At 42.5% G+C, this 22,021-nt stretch overlaps 1 protein-coding gene and 1 long non-coding RNA gene across 2 annotated transcripts in view; one reads left to right on the forward strand and one right to left on the reverse strand.

The window, feature by feature from the left end:
• The window catches only part of LOC143517748 (uncharacterized), a 76,043-nt gene that overhangs the window by 32,365 nt on the left and 21,657 nt on the right, over window positions 1-22,021 (forward strand). The gene's annotated exons all lie outside the window — the stretch shown is intronic.
• Window positions 1-22,021, reverse strand: part of LOC143517749 (uncharacterized) — a 52,438-nt gene that overhangs the window by 4,495 nt on the left and 25,922 nt on the right. The gene's annotated exons all lie outside the window — the stretch shown is intronic.

A 22,021-nucleotide genomic window follows, 5' to 3' on the forward strand; every position in this document is an offset into this window, starting at 1 on the left:
CGATCGATCGCCATGGAGGGCGACATATATATGGATCAGAGGTAAATAAACTAGATTTTTTTTTTTTTCGCCATGTGAAATCGGAAGTGTGGCGTGTGAAGACGGTAAAATGCGTGTCACACGCTCAATGCGTGAGACTTGAGAACACTACACTATAAAAATGAGCACGATTAGTCAGCATGAAGAGACACGGCTTACTGTTGCTAAAAACACAATTCAGCATGACATCACCTTTATGATTGCCAGCTAATGTTAAGTGAATACTGAACATACTATCATGAACATAATTAGGTTAGTTAGCTAAGATATCTAACCTAACTAGCGCTTACTAACAGCTAAAGCTGGTGTGTCTTCTGTGCATTATATTTATAACTTACATTGATGTGTTTCTTCAAGTTCGAAGGTGAATTTTTGAAGGCCAATATTTCACACTCTTTAGGGATGCTGAGATGGCACTTCATCCTATAGGAATTTACTTTCACTCCAGCAAACGCAAACACTGTCTCTAGGTAGGGCCAGGGTGGTTTCCTTCCTCACCGCCATGATCACTCGATGTTGAAGGTGTGGAAGGTGCCAATATATGTACATTAAAACGCCAACAAGCTTATTATGCAGCACTTATGCTGCTCATCTGCTGTTACCAAACACGGTACCATCTCTTTTCATGAGATAAAAAGTGAATTATTTGGAATAACTTCAAGTATGTGTGTATTTGTATAAATATGTAAATTAAGCTGAAGGTGCTGGAAAATACTGAAAATGGACCTTCAAAGTGCCGTACAAGTGCATGAATTCCACCTTGTAACTTCGCACGCACAAAAATTGAGAGGTGCACGACCGAAAACAATATTCCAGTAAAGTACAGATAGAGTATTTTAGTACTTAAGTACAGTAGTGTAGTAGTTCTACTTCGTTACTATACAACTCTGCTGAAGACTATTACTGAAAGATATGTAACATAGTATCCGATCAGCAAAGAACTCATGAAAATAACACTGCACTGTTTTGTTACTGTTGTTTTCCTATTTTATTTTATAACAAATTCTGTATTATATCATATGTGAATCAATTATAAGTCTGATGCTAGCACTTTCCCGGTAGAGAGTATGCTATTCTGTCCTTATTGCATGTAGCCTAATACAACTTGACAGATAGCTAAACAATAGGGTTTGAATAAAGAGTTGGACCAAAGGTGTTTCAGTGTCTTCAGTGTCTGGAATTGTAAAATACCATTATACCCTATCAAAATTATTGCCATCTATGATGGTGACATGAGATAGATTATTTGGGAAATTGGTCTGAGGCAAGTCCTTGCAGTACCACCTTTAACAACTTTAAGCTCAACTTTCCTGACGTTCCCATCACTGCCAGGAAAAACTTGTGTTATGCGAGCCATAGGCCATTCGTTTCTCTTAACTTGAATGTCCTTCAGCAAGACCAAGTCCCCCTCTTTGACAGAAGACTTTGTGTAGTTTTTTATATTGAGACCCTTAAGAAATCCATCTTTCCTGCAGATTGTGAGGTAACTTTTCAACAATTGGATTAACACCTCTTGATGTGTCCAAGTATGAAAGCCCTAACAAGTAGCCTTCCAATTTTGCAGACTCCACTTCAAGCAATAAATCTCCAAGCTCCCTGAGCTTTAGGGGATCTTTGTTGTTGAGTTTAGGGAAGTTTTCAATTTTGTCCAGAAGGGCCTTTTCAACAACTTCGGAGGCTCCGTAGGTCTCTTCTAATCTCTCCCAAGCTTTCTTGAGACCAATATCAGGATACCCAACATGCACAGCTCAGATTCTCTTCACATACTCAGCTGACTGATGTCCAAGCCACTTCATCAAAAGATCTAGTTCCTCACTTGGAGAGAGGTTCAGACCTGCCTTGGCATTCAAGAAAGACGTCTTCCAAGCCCAGTAATTTTCTGGGCGATCGTCAAACCTGAGGAGCCCAGAACTTAACAGCTCACGACGGACAAGGAACTTGGCGATGTCACTTACTGCTGTGTTTTCATGTGGAGGAGGATGTGTTTGAAAGGCTGTATACGCTTGTACAGGAGCTTGTACATGATGATCCTCTTCTTTTTTTGGTTCTTTGGGATATAACGTGGCCTCTTGAGCGGACCTTTCACCATAAAATGAGAGGCTAGGCATATGGGATCTAGAGCCTGCCTGGACTTGATGAGCCTCATCTTCCTGTTTGACATCACATTCTTGAGGAGAGGGTGAAGGAGGTGGGCGGGCACTGATGTGCTTGTGTTTGAAAATGCTGTTCTACATAATTGCTGGTGTGCTCTTTTGGATCTACTGCAGGTAAATTAATTGAGGTGTTCTTCTGACTACCACCAAAGCTGAGCTCGGCAGCCTCTTCGAATATTTTTGCTTCAGCCAAAGCAGCAGCAACCTCTTTTTCTTGTTGTATCGCCATCAAAGTACCCTCCATACGAACCTTTTCTAGTTTAACAGCTGTTTCTTTGTTGATTAAACTGGCTCGTGCTGCCTCTGCTCTTGCTCGAGCTTGAGCAGCAGCCAGACTAGCTGCGGATCTTTTTGACCCCAAAGATGAGCTAGAGGTGACTGACCTCATCTCATGAGTTTGCTGTCCCTCTGTTTTGTCCGCTTCCTCCATAATTATTGACTCCTCCAAGGCATATCAATTAGCATAAACAAGTGCTTCACCACTGATCCTGTGTTAGGTGCCGGTTTTGCAGTGTTTTTTCACTATTCTGTCCTTATTGCATGTAGCCTAATACAACTTGACAGATAGCTAAACAATAGGGTTTGAATAAAGAGTTGGACCAAAGGCGTTTCAGTGTCTTCAGTGTTTACTTTTTCCAAATTCCCATTTCACTTGTGATACTGCAAACAATCATCACATCTCTTAATACAGTGTACACCAACATTTGCAAAGCACCATGACCATGTATCCACACAGAGCATGAAACAGAAATGCAGTTAACTGTACTAACAGGTCACATATATTTGTAATGTTCTACTAATGCATATCTTAAAACATACTGCAATAGGTTTTACTTACAAACAGTGAAAGATATGGCACAAAACGTGAGGATGGATAGAGATGCTTGTAAAGTCGTTACACGTACTTCATCACGTGCACAGCTCAGTCTAAGATGGCCACATTGACCTATGAACCTCACCATGTGACTAAGCTAGCAAATCAGAATTATCGACCTTGAGTATCTAGAAAAGCGCTACATAAGTTGAACATTCATTCATTTCTAGTTCATGAGTTGCATCAAAGGGGAGTGGTAGTTTGAAATCCTAACTGCGAGCAGCGACAGGTAGTTTTGTTACTTTTCAAGCACAAGATTGTTTATCTATCGTTTATCTCTTTTATATATCCTAAAGAGATCACTGTGAACTGCTTATTACTGTCATGCCACAGCTGTGTGTTTTTTAATTTATGATACTGTTATTATTATTATCATTCTCTTTAATCTTAAGTTTGTATAGTGTATTTTGTTTTTGATTGTACTGGAGTTGCTGCAATATGTGAATTTCCCACTGGGATTAAATAAACTTCTATCTATCTATCTATCTATCTTAGCTAATTATTAGTAAAAAATTATTTTTTATATGTGTGTATGTAGCTGTGATTAATCCATATCAAGTAGGCAGACACCATGTTCCACAGGCACATCGGAGAAGGAGGCTTGGTGAACTGGTGTTTGAGTCATGTCCTCTGTGTGCAGGTATTACATCACTGGTGTAGGCAGGTAACATCCCTTCCTCTGTTCTCTGCACTAATCATTTATACAGATGGCAACAGAGGAAAGTAAGAAAAGCATTTAATGTAAATGGTGACAGAATGTGAGCCCTGTGATCTGGTGCTGAAGGTCACGACCCCTGTTTCTGCTCCAACAGACAAATAAATGTCCTAGTTAGGGTAAAAGAGCAGATTCCTCTGTGTCTTACACCTCTTACCTGAATGAATGAACTAGTTTATGTAGGACATTGAACTCTGACGCATCACAACTTGATATACAGAGACAAAATAAACATGTTTTAATCCTCACCTTCAACCATGTTACGTACACTCAATAATCAGTATTCCACCCCTACACTTGTTCCAGTCTTAATGCTATGTTCTGATTAATGTTGGTCCAGCAATGCCCCACAGCACCTTCAGACCTTTGCTCTTTAGTCCCTAACACTCATCTAGTGTGTGTATTCTAATTGAACAGATGGGTAAATGCGGAGAACAAATTTTGATTGCCGTGTAAATTCACAATTGACAAATATGGCACATTTCATTTCATTTAACTAGAAACAGGCTAACTAAGGATAGGGGTGGGGGTGAGTGCTGTTGTGACACCTTCAAATTGTTGTAACATTTGTGGTACGTATTTTATTGGGATATTGAGAAATTGTTATGGACTTCTGCTAGCAAAACTTGGGTCCTCTATGGGGTGAATTAGTGAAGTGTGCTAAATTATTTAAATTAAATTTAAAACGGCAGCTATTACTCCAATCTTAAAAAAACCTGGTGCTGATCCGTCTGATTTTAATAACCTAAGACCTATTTCTAATCTCCCATTCATTTCAAAAATTTTAGAGAAAGTTGTTGCAGCTCAGCTTCACTCATATCTATCACACAATGTTTTATATGAAAATTTCCAATCTGGCTTTCGATCTTCCCATAGCACAGAAACAGCTCTGGTTAGAGTTACTAATGATCTCCTCTCTGCAGCCGATTCTGGTCTTCTCTCTATTCTTATTCTCTTGGATCTGAGTGCTGCTTTCGACACTGTTTGTCATTCCATTCTTCTTCACAGATTGTCCTCTATTGGAATAACCTACACTTCATTTACCTGGTTTAAATCATATTTATCAGATCGTTCTCAGTTTATACAGCTTAAAACTTCCACTTCTCAATCCTCTCCTGTTACTGCTGGTGTGCCTCAAGGCTCTGTCCTGGGCCCCCTTCTCTTTATGGTTTATCTTCTTCCCTTAGGTATAATTTTTCGCAAATACAATATAAATTTTCACTGTTACGCGGATGACACCCAGCTCTATCTTTCAAGTAAGTCTTCTAATTTTCCCTCACCCGTTCTTGCAGATTGTTTAGTTGAAATTAAAACCTGGTTTTCTCACAATTTTCTCAAACTAAATGGAAATAAAACAGAGATACTTCTTGTTGGCACCAAGTCTAATCTCTCCAAAGCAAATAATTTTACTCTCAATATTGATAATTGTTCCGTTTCTCCTTCTGTTCAAGTAAAGAGCCTGGGTGTCATCCTAGATAATACCTTGTCATTTCAATCCCACATAAACAATATTACTCGTACTGCTTATTTCCACCTCAGAAATATTAATCGTCTTCGCCTTTCTCTCTCATCACACACTACTGCCATTCTGGTCCACAATCTTGTTACTGCTCGTTTGGACTACTGTAATTCTCTTCTTTACGGTCTTCCTCTGAAATCTCTGCACAAACTCCAATTGGTTCAGATCTCAGCTGCTCGTACAAGTGTTTTAATTCCACCTTGTAAAATGTGTATGAACCCTGCAAACGTGACTTTTTTGCACAGCACAGTATCACAGTATCTTACTTTGGTATCAAAAATGGTATCGAATTTCAATATTTTTGAAAGTATCGTATCGAAGTTGTAATTCTTAGTATCGTGACAACACTAGTACAGATACAATCAGAGCACTAGATGTTTATATTACTGAAAAGCGACTTAATTAGTTACACCTGCCTTGTGTATAAACTAGGGGTGGGCATAGATTACTTTTTTTAATCTAGATTAATCTCACTGAAATCTTGAAATTAATCTATATTAAAATGGCTCATATGAGTGCTACCCAAGTAATGACTAAAAGTCAGTTTTTGAGATAGGGTTTCTTAATACAGAGGGTGCATTAGACCAGGGGCCCATCTCCTGTTTCCAAAATGCATCAATGACTGCTTGAGGAAGCTGTTCTACTTTGATACTTGAAGAAAAAAAAAACATGCTCAATAAAATGTAGGCTACTCGTGTTCAACGGTTTATTCAGTTAAACATGAATTTGTAAGCCTACATACTGTACATTAAATAACATGTTTATTCAGCTAAACATGATATTTGAAATGTAAGCCAACATTTAGTACATTTAACCTCACGGACGTAATTTTCCTCTATAGTTTTAACGGTTAAAAAGAAATATTTAAATAGCGACGAATCTAGCGCTAGGACCATGCAGAAAACGATCACTCCGAGCTCCGCTCCGGTAACACTTTACGTTCCTAAAATTGAATTTTCCATGAAGCAAACCTGGCGACTTCGTGGCTGCATCCATGTAAAAACATGTACGATTTGTAATTCACAGGTTTAAGAACTCGTTCTTGCCCCTACTGTGCAATTTGGTTAGGATTACAGCCGAGCTAAACTATCAAGTTGAAAGTCATCCTAGTTTGTTTACCCATTTTGACCCAGTTCCCAACCCAACTTTAAAAACAGATTAACGGCGATAAATTTTATATCGTCCGATAAGAGTATCAAATTAACGACCGCCGTTAACGGCCCACCACTAGTATAAACACATTTTATCTGCTTTACTTATCATAGAAGAGTACTTTGTACATAATAATTACAGTGATCAAATGAGATTTAAGTGGTGGATTATCAGCAGTGCACAGCAGTGACACTGACATGGAATTTTAATGTGTGTTGTGCTGCTACAGAATTAAACAAAAAAAAAAAAAAACAGTGCTGCTGCAAGTTCAAAAATCTATGTACACTCACTGTCCTGAGTAATTGTCATTGTATTACCTCGCCTAGCTCGCTGGTCCATCATGTACATCTATAATTATTGATGGTAGCTAACGGTTGCTGCAGATTTGTGTTAGTCTTCCTCTAGTCCTTCATCAGTGGTCACTATCTGACCACAGGACACTGCTGTATGGATATTTATGGTGTAATATATTTAGTGGACAAATCTCAGCACAGCAGATTAAATGTTTAACACTAGAGCTCCTAGAGAAGTGAAAAATTTCACAGGGCTTGGTAGGGTCCATGTAGCCCACTCCCCTGCTGTGAAGGGATTAACGCCCATTGTCTTGGTAATGCGGTGGAAGCGGCTCACCCCCAGCTCATACGCCTGCCAAAGCACAAGCTGGCTCACCCCCAAGCTCATATGACCAAAACACCAAACGTGATACTTCACGAAAAAGTTGAAGTTACAAGCAGACTGTATGTTACCGATACTACAACAAACGGCAGAAAATTTGTAGACTCGTGTTTCAAAAGTTACAATTCAATCGCACGTAGAGACGACAGTTTCTCTAATGAGTCCCGTCAAACAATAAAAATAAATAAAAATGTTTGAATCTTGCTCTTTGTATATTTCATATACTATACTATATAATATTTGTTGTAATCAAACACTTTCTGTTTCCGCGTTTGAATTCGCGTTTGAAAAGCTAAGAAATTATATGGCGCAATTAGCTTGATGCTAATGTTATATAGGAAATCCCATATCATTGCTAGCGAAAATTAGCATGGTCGCGTTGCATCACTGCATCACTGATAAATGTTGTGATCTAAACAGCAGGCTGGAAAATGAGAGGAAAAGACAGGAAAACAAATTCATGTGCTCTCTATCTATCTATCTATCTATCTATCTATCTATATATATATATATTTGTGTTAGAAGCATTTGATAGAAGCATTTGTGTTTCTGCTTGTTTGTGATCTAAACAGCAGGCTTGAATCTAGCTCTTTGTACATTTCTCATACTATCTATCTATCTATCTATCTATCTATCTATCTATCTATCTATCTATCTATCTATCTATCTATATTTGTGTTAGAAGCATTTGATAGAAGCATTTGTGTTTCTGCTTGTTTATGATCTAAACAGCAGGCTTGAATCTTGCTCTTTGTACATTTCTTATACTATCTATCTATCTATATTTGTGTTAGAAGCATTTGATAGAAGCATTTGTGTTTCTGCTTGTTTGTGATCTAAACAGCAGGCTTGAATCTTGCTCTTTGTACATTTCTTATACTATCTATCTATCTATCTATATTTGTGTTAGAAGCATTTGATAGAAGCATTTGTGTTTCTGCTTGTTTATGATCTAAACAGCAGGCTTGAATCTTGCTCTTTGTACATTTCTTATACTATCTATCTATCTATCTATCTATCTATCTATCTATATTTGTGTTACAAGCATTTGATAGAAGCATTTGTGTTTCTGCTTGTTTATGATCTAAACAGCAGGCTTGAATCTTGCTCTTTGTACATTTCTTATACTATCTATCTATCTATATTTGTGTTAGAAGCATTTGATAGAAGCATTTGTGTTTCTGCTTGTTTGTGATCTGTGATCTCTGTGATCAGAGACTTTCTGGGTGAGGCTGCTGCCTCAGTCTTGCTCTGTGAATTAACATAATAAAGGGTGATGTTTGGCTTTGCTAATTGCTGGCAAGAAGGAGAAGAAGGAGGGGTGATGTCCTCAGAATCCTGAATTCTCAGGAGCTCTAGTGTTAAAAACTCTGCATACTAACATGTCATTACCATGTCACTGTCACTGCTGAGTTGTAGTGAGCCACTGCTCAAATAATGCCTACACACTGGTGGTCCTGTGGAGATCCTGGCCATTTATGAAATGGGTAAAATATAACAAATAGACTATGTAATATAATTATAAACTACAAAGTGCAAAATAATGATCAGTGAAAAATATGACAATATGAGGTATTGGTAACTGATGAAGTAACTCTACATGTACACTGAATGAAATAACATGGGTGTCAGGTCCCCAGAGTTCTAGTATGGCCCAGCTGTCTGTCATTTCATCTGATTAACAAGCGTATTTAACACTGCCCAGCCCTCTTGCTCTTTGCGAATTATTGCCATTCTTTCTTAGTTTGCATACCGAGCGTTTATATCTGTTTAGCCTCTCTGTGTATGATCTCGCTGCCTGGTTCTCTCGACGTTGCCTTTGCCTTGTCCTCGATGTTGCCTCTGTTATCTGGATTATTCGACCCCTGCTTGTACGACTATGTTTTCTGGATTGTCCTCTATTAAACCTTTTGACCTGCACATGGATCCCAACCTGCCTCATGATAGAGATAGTAGAGGACGGCATATTCCAAAAAAGTGATTTACGACTTTGACCTCTAGTTGACCCCGCCCCTTACCCCTCCCCCTCCCCTCCACCCCCCCCCACTCCCCTCCACCCCTCCGCCCCTCCACCCCAACTCATGACATCATCATCACATTAATCACGTCAAGACGACCAAAGAGTATTTGATATTTTGCTTGATAAGGTTAATTAAAACATTATTTTGATCTTCTTTGATGTTGACTCACCGGAGCCGTATAACCCTAGACACCTGTGACACACACACACACACACACACAGACACACACACACCCTGAACAGAACAGCGCACAAACCCTAGTCACACAGACCAGCGCTAAAAGATAGGGATCTCAGACACACACACACCCGTAGTCTCTCACACACACACACACACACACACACACACCCACTCCCCTGAACAGAACAACGCACACACCCCTAGTCACACACACCCACTCCCCTGAACAGAACAACACACCTAGTCACACACACCCACTCCCCTGAACAGAACAGCGCATGCGCACACAAATATGCTTACTTTGAGTAACTTCAAACAGTTAACAAAACTCTGATGAACCAATGAGGAGGCAATCTCAACACACCAATCCGGGGTGCGTGTTTAGCGCGCGAGCATTTAAGGAGAGAGAGGGGAAACGTTTCCTTGAGGAGTCACCATGCAGTCTATGGTGGTAAGCGATTGTCCGTACGCTCCTAAAAAAAGTTTCAAGTGGAAAAGAAGAATCGATCCGATGGCGCAGGGCGACACTCAACGCTACTGGCCTCTGAAAGATGACAGGGGTGGCGGAGGGTACTTTTTTGACGAGAACACCTGCACGGTTACCTTCTTCACGATCCCAAGAACGGCCGCCCTTATATTTGAGAATGCTACAGAGAAAGTGGAATACGATCTGTACGACGGAGGAGTTCCGAAGATGGCGTACGGAGTTTGAATACCTTGTGGAGAGAGGAGAAGTGCCGCTTCATACTATTAAGGAGCACGAATGGAAAGGTTACAGAAGCCCGTACCATGTTTTCAACATCCGAGCGTGTATGCTCGCCGAGGGAGTAGTAGACCTCTGTTTTGCGGTGACCTGCTCACGTAAACGCGGGGCTCCCGGAGATGACGTTGGGAAAAATGGTGAGGTGAAGTACGGGCGTCTCAACTGGTACCACATGCTAAAGTATTTCGCCATGGTCGATAATCTGTTCAAGAATATGATGAAAAACATGGGCATTGAAACTATTAAGATGAATCTGTACGGCATGTTTGAGGAGTGCAAAGAAGAAAAAGTCGTGCCTCCGTCGCAAATCATCGAGGAACCCTACGAAGAAGACTCCTCCCACTCCTCATCATCCGATATAAATGAGCCGACCATAGCCGAGCAAGACAAACTGGTCATCATCGACAAACTGGTCATCATCGACATGGCGAACCTAGAGGAGGATCTCGAGACCTCTTCCTCGTCGAGCTCTAATGACGACGAAGAACAGCCTCCTTCAGATCCTGAAGATAAAGAGAACGTGCCTCCCGAAACACCTTCAGTCGAAAAAACAGCCGATGAGATAGACGGCGTTCTCAGCACGAAGGTGCTAAAGATCATTCGAACCGTGATCGGAACCCTGCTGGATGGGATTATCGATAAGGATATCAAGGAAAACTGCAACGGATGCGCTATCGATCACCCGAGTCAACGTCAGCACCAATGCCTGAGCGACCCTGACCCGAGCTATTTCTGTCTGAACCTACCCAAGCTGCTTAAGAAGGTGTTCAAGCCGTGGTTCCCGCAAACGGTGACCGTAGCGCTGAATATGTGCGGTGTCTCAAATCCACCTCCTCACAGCAAGATCTCCGCCGCTGCTGAGGCGATGATGATGGAGCTAAAACACGAAAGTAACATCAAAGATGCTCTGAGAGAGATTGAAGAGCAAAGTCAGGATCTGTGCGAGGACCTGCAGGAACGCCTTAAGGACATTTGGACGCTGCAAGAAACCATGGCCCTTGACGAGTCGCCTGAAAAAGAAGCCTCAACAGTCTGAAAATTGAGAGGAAATGTTCTAAACTATGGGAAATCTTGTCAGCAGGCGTGACGGTTCTACATCCGAGAACAATCAATTAATAAGGGACATGATCTCTTTGTTCAGCAACACCGTCGACGTCACAGCTTACGATCTCGCCGATGAGAGCGAGAGATTATCTGCTTTAAAAAAACTGATGTGTGTAGTACGGGATTCTAGCGGTCTATGGAGTTCTCTGATCACCGAAGCCAATAATACTAGTTATCCGACGCATACGTATATATCACGCATTCTTTCTTGCATGTTTGAAAAACCCTTTGTATGTAGAGACGCTCACCTATTATGCATTTTCACCTTTGTAACCGACGTGTGTGTTTTCAAACTAAGTAAAGATGAAAAGGTTGATGTAAAAGAAGCCTTTGAACATACTCTGTCATTATTAAATGAACATAATATAAATGTAATCTCTTTTGCCAAAAGTTTGTTTATGAAACCATAAAGCATTGTAACCTCATTTGCCAATTTCTTTTTATAAAAACTATTAAGCAATGTAATCTCATGTCAAGTTTTGTTTTATAAAAACTATTAAGCAATGTAACCTCATGTCAAGTTTTGTTTTATAAAAACTATTAAGCAATGTAATCTCATGTGCCAAGTTTGATAATAAAACCACGAAACAACGTATTTGTTGCATCATTGTATTCGGATCAACATGACCGAACGTTTGCTGAAAAAGATTTACTATAACCCCTCAAACCCCGGGTCTTACGGTGGGGTAGCGGGTCTGCAAAGGAGCGTTGAGGAGAAGACCGGTAAAAAAGCAGATGCCGAAAAAATCAAAACCTGGTTAGCGGCGCAGGATGCGTACACTCTACATAAACCGGTCTCGGAAATTTAAAAGAAACAGAGTAGTCGTGAAACACATTGACGAGCAATGGCAAGCCGATCTGGTAGATATGTCCGGCTTATCGGAGCATAACGACGGTGCAAAGTTCATGCTAACCTGTATAGATATACTATCCAAATACGCGTGGGTGCGCGTCCTAAAGAACAAGACCGGCGTCGAGGTTACCAAGGCCTTCGAATCGATTCTCAAGGAGGGGAGGGTTCCTAAAAAACTTCAGACCGACGAAGGGAAAGAATTTTTTAACAACAGATTCCAGACATTAATGAAAAACAATAACATCGTTCACTTTGCTACCGGGACCGGACAGAAAGCCTGCGTGTGTGAGCGGTTCAACAGGACATTAAAAACCAGAATGTGGAGATACTTCACGGCCGTCAATACGAGAAAATACGTAGACGTGGTGCAAGACCTGGTTCACGCCTACAACCGCAGCTATCATAGCAGCATCAAAATGAAGCCCTCAGAAGTGAACGAGGGAAACTCTTTCAAAGTTTTTAAAACCTTGTACGGATTGTTTGCGCCGGGAGAACAGAGAAAAAAATTGAGTTTCAAGTTTAAAGTCGGCGATACCGTTAGAATTTCGCGATTAAAACATCAGTTTGAGAAAGGTTACGTACAGAACTTTACAGATGAATATTTTTGAACGAATAGGGAGAGATCCTCCCGTATACAAACTGCAAGATTACGACGGTGAGAATTTACAAGGAACCTTTTACGAGCAGGAGCTGCAAAAGATTATACTCAGTAAAGATAAGGCTTTTAAAATAGAAAAGATTATATCTGAAAAGACTAGGAACCGAAAGAAGATTTGTCTGGTCAAGTGGGTCGGATGGCCGGACAAGTTTAACTCGTGGATTCCTGCCGAGGAAGTCCGCGACATCGTGAAAGGATAAAAGGAGGCATTGTACTTTTGCATAAAATTATAACTCCGTAATCATGGAGGAAAGCGGATTCTTCGTTACTCTCCCGAGCAACGCTTCGAGAGACATATACCCCAATAACAGAATTTCGTGCTACAGGACGCATTTCTTAAAACCTATAGAGTTGTCTGGTGAGTGGGAGGTAGCTCTCGCGGAGGTGCAATATCCTAACACGTGGTTCAATCTGCATGAGAAGAACGGCATGGAACCTACCTTTATAGTTAGAAGGGAAGGCGTTGAGAGCAAGAGGTTTTTTATATCGCAAGGGTATTACGATGACATAAACCTCATCGTAAAGGAAATGAATAAGAAGATGAAATCTTTTGACCCCGAACTAAAGTTAGAATACCGTCCGTTGATAAACAAAATCCAACTTGCGGCCTCCACCAAACCCTATTGTTTGGAGGCTAAAGGTAACCTTTCGCTTATTCTCGGTCTGGGATCCAAACACCTCATGCAGGAAGAGCCGGAGGCACCCTTCCCTACGGATCTTTGTGGAGGGATTTACTCATTGTTCATGTATAGCGATATTATACAATATCAGAGAGTGGGGGACAGCTTTGTGCCTCTGTTGAGATGCGTACATATAGGGGGGAATAAACACGATTTCGTCACAGTATCGTATGATAAGCCACACTACGTACGTGTTACCAAAGCTCTCATAAATGATATAACCGTCGAAATCAAATCCGATCAAAATATCGAAGTACCTTTTCAATACGGGAAAGTTATAGCTAAACTTCACTTTAGACCGGTAAAACATTCATTCTGCATTTGAAGAAAAGAAAGAAAGAAAAAAAATGCATCGAACGAGTTACGGAGATCCTCAGATCTATGTGGACTACTATAAGCATCAAGCCGGAAATAGTCTTCCGGGGTTTCAAGGGTCTCCGGTCATGTATGGGGCAGGACTCGGTGGTATGTTCAAATCGCTTTTTAGGATGGCGGTTCCCCTTATCAAAAGAGGATTCTCTATTGCAACGCCTCATTTAAAAACCGCCGCGAAAGGGATAGTAGGCGATGTGATTAGCAACATTGTGGCCAAGAAGCAAGAGGGATCGTGACTCGCCGCCATTGCCCGCAGGAACGCTAGGTGTCCTCCCGGAAGACGCCTCGCGTCATCGTATAAAAAACGCAACGTCGTCGCGAGTAAGGTCAAAGTGAAGAATAAAACCAAATGAAGAAGCGGTAAACGTCCTTCCTCCGACAACAAAAGAAAACTGAACATCTTCTAGAACAGCTATGGCCTTTCTGCATAGTATGTCGGCCGAATGCGCCAAAACGGAACTGGATATCTTCACTCTGCCTTATACTCAAACGAGTATCGAAAAGTACGCGTACGTGGAAATACCGCCGCTTTCATCCGTTGCAGACGGAGGGGCGCCGATAGATTTTTACGTAGCGGGTAATAGCGACGATTACCTGGATCTCAACAACACTTTTTTATACCTAAGATGTAAAATCACAAACCCTGACGGAACCGACATAGCCGCCGACGCAAAGGTCGGCGTCGTGAACTACCCGATAGCCTCCCTTTTTTCACAAGTGGACGTTATGCTAGGAGACCGCCTCATCAGTCAGTCGAGTAATACGTACCCTTACAGAGCCGTCATGGAATGCCTCATGAATTACGGCAAGGACATGCTGGAGACTCAGTTTTCAAGCGGTATGTTTTACAAGGACACTGCGGAGCATATGGATGCTACGGACCCGGCGGGCCGGAACATGGGTCTCAGAAGCAGAGCCGCGTTTAGCGGCGAAAGTAGTCCCTTTGACCTGATCGGGTACATTCACTCCGATATATTTTTTCAGGATAAATTTTTACTGAACGGAGTGGATCTGAAAATTAAATTTGTAAGGAGTAAAGACGAGTTTTGTCTGATGAAAGAAGGACAGACGGACTACGTTATAAAAATACTCACGGCTTCTCTTTTTGTGAAAAAAGTCACCGTGTCTCCCGCAGTGAAGTTGGGCCACGCGCACGCGCTTCTGAACGCCACAGCCAAGTACCCCATGGAAAGGGTGTGCATGAAGACCTTCAGTTTACCCGCGGGGAGCCGCGTATGCACCCAAGAAAATCTGTTCCTGGGCCCTCTTCCAAAAACCGTCGTTATAGGAATGGTGGATAACGACGCGTACGTAGGAGCCTACAATAAAAACCCCTTTAATTTCAAACACTACGACACAGAGTTTATCGCACTCTACGTGGACGGAACCCAACATCCCGCTAAGCCTTTTCAACCGAATTTTCAAGCCGGTAACGCCGTTCGCGAATATCACTCGCTAATTCTGGCTTCGGGAAAACACCTTAAAGATCAAGCTCTTTCCATCGGTCGTGTAGAGTACATAGGAGGCTACACATTGCTGGCTTTCAATCTATCCCCCAACGATGAAGGAGGGCAGCATCTGTCGCTGATAAAGTCCGGAAATATGAGAATGGAACTCCAGTTTAAAAATCCTCTGCCGAGGACCATAAATCTCGTTATTTACGCAACGTTCGATACCATACTGCAAATAAATAACCACCGTAACGTGCTCATCGACTACCAATAAAAACGCATGGACACCGGAGAACTTACCGAGGTGATGAGAAGCTGCCGCGCTTTGGAGAAAGTCTTTTCGGGAGTGGTTCCCTGCGACCGGCTACCTAGCATTAAGCTGAAACGCTTTCCCGCCATGTTTGTCGTAAACACGCACCCCAGTCATATGCCCGGGGAGCACTGGTTGGCCCTGTGTCTGAACGACGAAAGGTCCGGAGAATTTTTTGATTCTTACGGTAACCCTCCAGACTACGAACTCTTTCCTAAATCTATTTATTCATTTATGAAAAAGAACTGCAAAGAAATAAGACATAACTCTACACAAGTTCAGAGCTTTGATTCCGTTTGCTGCGGCCCTCACTGCGTTTTCTTTTTATGTCAAAGGGCTAAAGGAAGATCGTTTAATCAAGTTATATCGAATTATAGAGACGATGTAAAAATCAACGATAAAATGGTTGTAACTTTTGTCAAAAAAATGTACACTAGACTGAATAAGAGATGTTCCGTTACTTGTAATCAGCGAGCGTGTTCCGGCGAAAAGTTTAAATGCTCTGTAAAAGATTAGACGGACGCCATTTTGTCTTTTAGTATTTTTTATTAATAAATTGTAATTACAATGAACAAATAAACGATACAACCGCCTATTGTTGTCTTTATGTCCTTAATCAAAATTCACCCACGCCGAAGAGTTAAAAGCATAATCAGAACTCAAGCTAGTTGAATCAGAACTAGATGAATCGGAACTAGCAGGGGCGAAACTCGTCGAGTTTTTAATTGCCGACACTTTTTGACGTACGGCGTCATTAGGAATGGTGGAATACGGTACATTTAATGTAGCTACCGTGTGTAGTATTTCATTCCAGCCTAGGGGGCGTCTGTTGTCGGGTATCTTGTGGGTAGCCGTGAGGTTTTTAATCAAGTCCAGCATGTGCGAGCCTTTAATCGTTTTTCCTTGGAAAACAAGCTCTCCCTCATCATTCCACGATGCCGTTTGACCCGATTTAGCTATTTTGTCCAGAATGTAGGAGGCGTTTTTTCTGGCTCTCGCCGGTACGTTTTCGATAACCTCTTTTACCATCTCGTCCTTGGTCGCGGGTAGATCTACCGGTTGATCCGGTATCTGGCTGATCGGTTCCTTGGGGAGCGATAGGGTTAATCGCGACGTTTCTTCTTCTTCGCCTCTTTTAACGACGTATAAAAATCTTTGCAAAGCCGCGGAGTAAAGTTTAGCCTTGTCGTAGGGATTCATGTCCGTCCTAGATAAAATGTGACGCATAACCGCGTCTAAATCATTTTCAACGGTCCGTCTTATATTTTCTTTACCCGTCGACGCATTTTTAAGCATATCTAATTGATGTTGAGGAACCAAATACATCTTCTCAGCAGTCTCCATTTTTTTATCCTTTGCCCGATAGCAGGCTGCTTATAAAGGGAACGGCTACGCTGAGCAGAGGGAGAAGGAAACCTCCGTGCTGGTTAATAGCTTTTCTCTTTGTAGCTACAGAAGCTCTTTTATTCGCAAAAAGTTTTATTTCAAAACACGGTACTGTTTAGCGGTCAGAGGAATGTACCCGCGGAGCAGATTAAAAGCCAATTCGCATATAGAAAGTATGAGTTCCGGCGAAGCTTCGTGTAATATAACCTTCCTACGTCGGGGTTGTGACTTATATAAGGTTTTCAACGCGGGTAGGTTCGTCCTTAGTCGAGCCGACATTTTCTTTCCCGGCGTTATTTGAATTTTTTCTTCTTGGGGACGTACACGGCGGGGTTCTCCCAGGAAAACGCGCTTGACCTAAGACGGAGCTCTTCTGGCGTTTGAGCTTTCAAGTCTACTAATAAATAGCCGTAAGGTTTAGAGGCGGCGTCTTGAAAGCACTCTATAAAGTATTTTGAGTTTCCGGGGTACATTTGACGCGCCAGTACGCTGATCTGCGACTTGTCTCTGGGATTTTTAAATAAAACCATGTAGTTTGCATTCAGGTTGATGGTTCTACTAGTCTTACCTTGAAAGAAAAGATTTTGCACCAAATACAAAACGCTCAAGTTTCTGTGATGCGTGTATTTTGTAAACGCTTTTTCAATCTCGTCGTTTTTGCTGGCATCGTTCATGAGATCGTCCAAAATGAGAAGGTTAGTCCTATCTATAGGAAACAGTTGGTCGTCACACAGAGATTCGGGTATTCCTTGAACAAAGCGAACATTTATTTTGTTCATCAAATCATCGTACAGAGGTTGCCAACATGTATAACACCAAACGATATTATCCGGGACTTTAGACATCGTTTCATTACATTTTTCCAACAACTTTTTAATAAAAAAAGATTTTCCACAGTTACTGGGTCCGCAAACTATACAAGAAAATGGTAGCTGAAACCTAGCATCAAAATGCTCCATTTTTAAAGTAACAAAAATTTCAAAGTACCAAAAATGTTAAAGCTTAATACCCGTAGGGCAGAGTCCTGAAATCGGGCAGCAAAATGCGCTTATCGTACACGATCCTGAACCTTTTCTGTTGTGTTTTGTTTTTTAGGAGGAAGCCTATTTTATCCCTGACAATCATGTTGCGGGACGTCATTATCTCTCTAGAACGGGAGGGGTTTTTAACGTGTTCGTCGACCAGTTCCGTCAAAGATTTCAGGTTGACTAGTTTATCGTTGGTGTAATTTAACGTGAGCCCCTTAACCTTCATAACGTTCTCACCCTTTAATGTACGGAAACCGTACGTTTTTGGCCCTCCGCTGACAAACTCTACAATGCTATCGCCTTCAGAGAGTTCGCTGGTGAGCCCTCCCAAATAATCGCTCAACGGCGGCATCCAATCTCCGTCACGGAAGACAAACACCACCGAATCTGTGTCTGTGTAAAGAACCCTTCTTTGCAATTTGTCCATGAGCTCGTAAAGCTCCAGTCTGGTGTAGGTGGTCGTGAAAACGCCTATGAAAACGTTTGAGACGCCGGGGTCCATGCATCTGACGTCGGCCTGTCGCCACTGCACAAGCGCTACATCGTCGTTCAAGAACGACAAGTCCCTGACTTTGATGCTCGTTGAAAACATAAACTTTAAAAACATTTCAGGCTGCGTGATCAGAGTTGTGTTCAGTCTGTCGGGCCGCTGACACATTTTTCCCCAGAGAGAATTTAGAGCTAGTTTAGCCACAGATCTCTTGGCGGGGTTATGCGTTATTTTCCCAGCGTCCAGACGAATTCCTTCATGTTCCTCGTACCCTCTCAGGTATTCCTCCTCGTCCGCCGCACATTTTACCCAGGAGGGGTACCCGCTGCTCTCCTGTTTAGTTTTCAAAAACATTTTAATGTAATCCGCAAACAGGGTGTCGGAGCGTAAGGGGAAATGCCAGACTTCAAAGATTTTCTGCACCACGTAGCCTTTTTCGACGGCTTTGATCACTTCTTGAGTGCACCAAGTACCCGTCAGGGCTCTTTTGTCGTCGCTATGCTCGCACTCCGACAGCCGATGTAGCATGCAGGTTCTACAGAGAGGGAAGGTGAGTTTGCCGTTTACTCTGTAGGGCAGAACAGGCGCCCACAAGCCTCTGGGGGGCAAAACTTTGACTCTTGACTATACCGAAATATTGTTCTATCGGTAGGAAGTCCTTGAATACAACCACAGGGTGTCCGAGGGGGTAGGTCTTTGTTTTGTTGACGAATGGGTAGAGAGATGTGAAGTCGTAGTAATCGATCCTCTCCCCGGGTTGAGCCACGTAGTGCAGATTTAACGCGTTGGTCCTCCCCCCAAACAAAGCATCGCGGGGATTTAACCTTTCTGGAAAGTCAAATGATTTCAGAAAACTTTTCACATCCTCGTCGGTCTTTTTCATCTCGCTCCACTCGTGTTCCCATATCGAGGTCACTCGCAGATCATAAGTGTGCTTCAAGTGTTGAATTCTCGTCTTCGTTCTCTCGAGTAGACTCCCGTATGTCGTACCTTGGGTCAGAGGGTGATGCTCGTGCGAAGCGAAGCATTTATCACAGCCGTGATAAAAACACCCTAAAAACTCGTACGCTCTCCGCACGCCTTTGTGCTCGCTGTATCCGTCCACGGAGTATTTGCCGAAATTCACCTCCCCGCCGTTCAGAGCATGCTGAATGTTTATCTTCCGCTTTTGCGCCACATACTCCAACCATTGGATAGAACAGTGGTTCCCAAAGTGGGGGGCGTGGAGGTATTGCAGGGGGGGCGCGGAGGTTGTTGGAAGTAAAACATGCGCACGTCGGTGGTGTACTGTTTGAAATCGCTAACTACTGGCGATCGACCGCTATCGCGGCATCAACCCCCCCCCCCCCCCCGCTCAACAACTTACGATCGCCACACCCCCACCGCTCAACAAAAATTATTGGGCGCATGGGGGGGCACCAAATTATTCTCATCTACTAAAGGGGGGCACGACAGAAAAAGTTTGGGAACCACTGGGATAGAAGAAGACGAAAAAGATTTCTGCCCGCTGATGTAATGATCCAACGGTGGAATGGCCAACGTGTGTGGAGAAAGAAACTTTGTTCTAAAGATTTTCATGCACACGCTGGCTATGGTGATGCAACTGAAGGGGTCGACTGTTGTGCTTTCCAGGATCTCTTCCCTGAATATCAGACAGGCTCACCTCAAAATCTTTACGTCGTTCTTACAGTACTTGGCCATCTCTTTCTTGAATAGAAAGATTCCTCCTTTGACCCCTTCGTACTATCGGAAGAACTCCTCGCGTTCTTTCGGCATCATGCTGTCGGCACCGTAGAATTCGGGAGCGGGGTAAGGCCCTACATAGTCCTGAGGTTCCGGGATGTTCCAATAGTGTGGAAAGTATCCTTTAGCGTCTGACTCGAACCCCATAGCTTTAGGCATTGCGGAGAGTTTCATAGGCATGAAGCAGAGGCTGTCGATAAACCTCTGATTAAATTCGGGGTCGGTAAAACACAGAATTTTGCTGCCTTGTGCTACGATGTTAGGAACTACCCCTTCTTTCACCAGGTAGTTAAGCAGGAGATAGGAATCGTATCCTCTAGCGTTGTGTGCTATGAAAATATAGTTGCTGTATGCGGGTGTAGCCGGGTGGTTGTGTTTTAATAAGAACTAATTTACGATCAATTCCATTGGTGGTAATGTAATTACTACATGTAGTTTATTGGTTCGTTTAATTGCGAGGCTCCTATAAAAAGGGGCTCGATTGAGGCCATCAGGACTGCTCTGGGTTCCCCCTCTACTTCTGGGTCGCTGCTTTGCTCCGAGAGGCTGTCGTTACTGTGCTCTGAGGTATGTGTGTGTGCGTGCGTGCGGTCGGGGCGCAGGTGGTAGTTGGCGTTCAGAATGTTTATTTTATCTTTTTCTATTTAGAAAGTCTGTCGTCACCGCACTATACCGTGTTTGCCACTATCTGAGCCTGGTTGGCTTAGGCGTTGAGGTAAAGACACACTGAATACCTCCTTTTACCACTGTTGTGCCTTGTTTTTAATTCATGATTTTTCGTGCGACTTATAGTGGGACTGCCGGCGTTTGGACCAATCGAAAACCTGCCTGCGTTTTGTGCCTCCGCGGAACTAGTTGTCGCTGTGAGCGATTACTATTGGCTGTTTCAGCCCAGCCATATCCAGCCTTGGGGGAATAAGCTGCCGTTTTGCCTCAGAGAAAAGTGTTTTTAACAGCGTGTCTGTCTACAGTTGATCCGAGGCAGATTATCTCTGTAGCGTTATTGTTTGTCTTCTAGATGTTGTATATTTCTTTTTGATTTGGCTGTAAAGAGCAGGAACCTCGAGTACAGCTGCTATCCACGACTGTGAAGCAACTTCGAGTCACGCTAGTGGCGTATATGAATATCTGTGTGGTTGCTATTGACTTATTTTATTTCTTTTTTTATTATGAAGGGAGGTGCGGAGGCCGTCAGGAGGTGAGGTCAGCCGTTTGATTCTGTTCACTGTGCTGTGGGGAGTTTGTGATTGTTTTCTTTTTATGTACACGAGTGAGTGGTTGTGATTTTCATTTATTTGATTTAAGCTGCCTCACCGAGTGTGCCCCTCTGCTTTGCTGTTCTCTTTCTTTTTATGATTCTTGTCAATTAGCAGCCAGGAGTTTCTGCTGGAAGTTGAGCCAAGTCGTCTGTGTCTTTTATTTTATTTGACATTGTCCATTTTATGGTTGAATAAAATTGTTATTTTTAAATCTCTCTCTTTGTCCCGTGGTACCCATGGACCTGTGTTAATTCTCTGGGTGTAATTCCCAGGGTGGCGTAGTTGGTTTTGGTTTATTAAAACTCCAAATATAAAGTATTAGATAACTCTACATTCCTCCTCCTCTCCCGTGCGTCACGTCACACGGGCTTGCGGAATTTTGCAAAGAATTTTTTGACGCAGTCTTCCCCGGACCACGTCCACGTTTTTCCTTTAAAATCCATGCAACATAAAAAATTTGCAACGTGCATGCCCGTCGCTTGATGGCATTCCAGATCGTAGAAGATGAGTTTGTTGCTCTGCTTTTCTTTCTCTAGAGGTTCGATAAAACACTGATGATTAACCCTTATATGGTCCAAGGGTCTGTGGGACCC

The sequence above is a fragment of the Brachyhypopomus gauderio genome, chromosome 6 (assembly GCF_052324685.1).
Source record: "Brachyhypopomus gauderio isolate BG-103 chromosome 6, BGAUD_0.2, whole genome shotgun sequence".
NCBI classification, from domain to species: Eukaryota; Metazoa; Chordata; class Actinopteri; order Gymnotiformes; family Hypopomidae; genus Brachyhypopomus; species Brachyhypopomus gauderio.